This window comes from Mandrillus leucophaeus, unplaced genomic scaffold, assembly GCF_000951045.1.
Source record: "Mandrillus leucophaeus isolate KB7577 unplaced genomic scaffold, Mleu.le_1.0 Scaffold797, whole genome shotgun sequence".
NCBI lineage: Eukaryota > Metazoa > Chordata > Mammalia > Primates > Cercopithecidae > Mandrillus > Mandrillus leucophaeus.
Genome location: NW_012108663.1, coordinates 1,474,115 through 1,477,632, shown reverse-complemented (window position 1 = coordinate 1,477,632; position 3,518 = coordinate 1,474,115). Strand labels below are relative to the sequence as shown.

The 3,518-nt window shown below is 44.6% G+C and overlaps 1 protein-coding gene across 3 annotated transcripts in view; it reads left to right on the top strand.

The window, feature by feature from the left end:
- Positions 1–3,518, top strand: part of YIPF6 (Yip1 domain family, member 6) — a 40,214-nt gene that overhangs the window by 15,900 nt on the left and 20,796 nt on the right. The gene's annotated exons all lie outside the window — the stretch shown is intronic.

Sequence of the window (3,518 nt, the reverse complement as noted above, 5' to 3'; positions counted from 1 at the left end):
GCTAGTTTTTTGTATTTTTAGTAGAGACGGGGTTTCACCGTGTTAGCCAGAATGGTCTCGATCTCCTGACCTCGTGATCCACCCGTCTCGGCCTCCCAAAGTGCTGGGATTACAGGCTTGAGCCACCGCGCCCGGCCCATATAAATTTTTAAAAATGCTCTAGTGGTTACTACAAAATGCATTTCTGGAGGCTGCTAATTTATAATATTTACATATATTGCATAATATTCCTGGAAGCTGCTGACACATAAAGAATTAATGATCTCCAAAGGAAAGGCAAATGTTTAAATTTTTGTTTGTTAGTTTTTTGAGATGGAGTCTTGCTCTGTTGCCCAGGCTGGAGTGCAATGGCACAATCTCAGCTTACTGCAACCTCTGCCTCCAGGGTTCAAGCGATTCTTCTGCCTCAGCCTCTGGAATAGCTGGGATTACAGGTGCCCGCCACCACATCCAGCTAATTTTTGTATTGTTAGTAGAGACGGATTTTGCCATGTTGGCCAGGCTGGTCTCGAACTGCTGACCTGAAATGGTCCACCTGCCTTGGCCTCCCAGAGTGCTGGGATTACAGGCGAGAGCCACCACCCTTGGCCTAAATGTTAATATAATAGTAAATACCCATAAACATTTAACAAATTATTAGTACCTTTATTGACAGTTTCATTTTCAAGCCTATCATTTAGTCTGATGACTGCTTTCTTTATCAGAGTTCTGTCAAAACAGACAGCGTCTCACTCTGTTACCAAGGCTGAGATGCAATGGCATGGTCATAGCTCACTGCAGCCTCAAACTCCTGGGCTCAAGCAGTCCTTCTGCCACAGTCTCCTGAGTAGCTGGGACTGTAGGCATGTGCCACCACGCCTGGCTAGTTTTTAAATATTTTGTAGAGATGGGGGTCTCCCTATGTTGCCCAGGCTTGTCTCAAACTCCCGGCCTCGAGCAATCTGCCCACCTCAGCCTCCTAAAGTGCTGGGATTACAGGCAGGAGCCACTGTGCCCAGCCAATGTTTTATTTTTTCAACTTTTTTGTTAAAAACTAAGACAAACGCAAACACGTTGGTCTAGGCCTTCACAGGATCAGAATTGGATCATCAGTACAATTGTCCTCCACCTCTGTATCTGTCCTATTGGAAGGTCTTCTGGGGCATGAACACGCATGAAACTGCCATCTTCGATTATAACAATACCTTCTTCTGGAATATCTCCCGAAGGACCTGCCTGAGACTGTGTTATGGTAACTTTTTTCTTTTTTTAGAGACATGATCTTGCTGTGTCACTCAGGCTGGAATGCAGTGGCGTGATTATAGCTCACTATGGCCTCAAATTTCTAGGCTCAAGCCATTCTCCCACCTCAGGCTCCCATGCCTGGAGCCTGTGCCAGCATGCCCAGCTAATTTTTAAAAATTTTTTTGTCCGGGCACGATGGTTCACGCTTCTAATCCCAGCACTTTGGCAGGCCAAGTGGGTGGAACACCTGAGGTCAGGAGTTCCAGGTCAGCCTGGCCAACATGGTGAAACCCTGTCTCTATTACAAATACAAAAATTAGCTGAGTGTGGTGGCAGGCGCCTGTAGTCCCAGCTACTCGGGAGGCTGAGGCGGGAGAATCGCTTGAACCCGGGAGGTGGAGGTTGCAGTGAGCCAAGATTGCGCCATTGCACTCCAGCCTGGGTGAAAAGAGGGAAACTCTGTCTCAAAACAAAGCAAACAAAGAAAAAACAAACAAACAAAAAAAACACGTGTTTTTAGAGACAGGGTCTTGCTCTGTTACCCAGGCTGAACTTTTTAGGTAGAAGTATGCTTCAATGTAACAATGAAAAGTATAGCATAGTAAACACTTAAACCACAGTAGCATAGTCATTTTTTATCACTATCAAATAGAGTATTATGTAGTGTACATAATTGTGCTATATTTTTATATGACTGGCAACATAGTAGGTTTGTTTATACCAGCATCACCACAGACACGTGAGTAATGTGTTGTACTAGATGTCACTAGGTGATAGGAATTTTTTAGCTCCATTATAATCTTATGGGACCACTGTCATTGACCAAAATGTCATTATGGGGCACATGACAGTACACTTGAATTCAGTTTTTAAGTTGAGCAATTAAAAAAAAAATTAATGAAATTAGCAGCAGTTTTATTAGAAGTGGTAGGATTATGGTTTTTTATGTCTTTTCCAAACTTTCCACAATGGTGTCAAAATTACTTATATAATTAAAAAATAAATAATATTAAGTATATAAATTTGTGTACGTCTCTTGGGTAAGGTTATATACATGTGAGGTTAAAGTTAGATGTGGGATATGTGCCTTTTTGGAATGAATTAAGGAAGGTAATTGTGCTCTAAGCTGTGTGCTACTGAACTGTTGGCATACAAATCACTCAGAAGCTTATTTTGTTTGTTTTTTTGAGACGGAGTCTTGCTGTCACCCAGGCTGGAGTGTAGTGAGTGGAGGTTGTGATCTTGGCTCACTGCAACCTCTGCCTCCTGGGTTTGAGTGATTCTCCTGCCTCAGCCTCCCGAGTAGCTGAGCTAACTGGTATGTGCCACCATAACTGGCTCATTTTTTTGTATTTTTAGTTAGAGACGGGGTTTCACCATGTTGGCCAGGCTCGTCTCAAACTCCTGACCTTAAGTGGTCTTCCCGCCTCAGCTTCCCAAAGTGCTGGGATTACAGGCATGAGCTACCGAACCTGACCAAATCACTCGGTAGCTGTTTTTGTTGGTTTGTTTGTTTTGGAGACGGAGTCTTGCACTGTCACCCAGGCTGGAGTGCAGTGGCACGATCTTGGCTCACTGCAACCTCTGCCACCTGGGTTCAAGCAATTCCCATGCCTCAGCCTCCCGAGTAGCTGGGATTACAGGCACGTGCCACCATGCCCAGTGAATATTTTGTATTTAATAGAGATGGGATTTCATCATGTTGCCCAGGCAGGTCTCAAACTCCTGAGCTCAGGCCATCTACCCGCCTCAGCCTCCCAAAGTGCTAGGATTACAAGCATGAGCCACCGCACCCAGCCTGCAGCTTTTGATTGAGGACCATGTTTGCTAGACCTGATGCTGGCAGAGCCTTCATAGCCTTTTGCAGTTTTCAGAAAGCTTTCATATGTTATTTGTTAAAGTTTAACCTTGTGAAATTACCAATACTGGGCTGTTTTTTTACCTAGAAGAACAGCAACTCTATATTAATTCAGTATACTAATTATAAAAGGGAAGCAGTACGACAGAGTGGCAACAACTTTGGTCTAAGAATCAAAAGACCAGGCCGGGTGTTGTGGCTCATGCCTGTAATCCCAGCACTTTGTGAGGCTGAGGCGGGTGGATCACTTGAGGCCAGGAGTTTAAGACTAGCCTGGGCAACATGGCGAAACTCCATCTTTACAAAAAATACAAATTAGCTGGGTGTGGTAGCATGTGCCTGTAGTCCCAACTACTCAGGAGTCTGAGGTAGGAGGATCACCTGAGCCTGGGAGGTTAAGGCTGCAGTGAGCCACGATCGCACCACTGCACTCTAG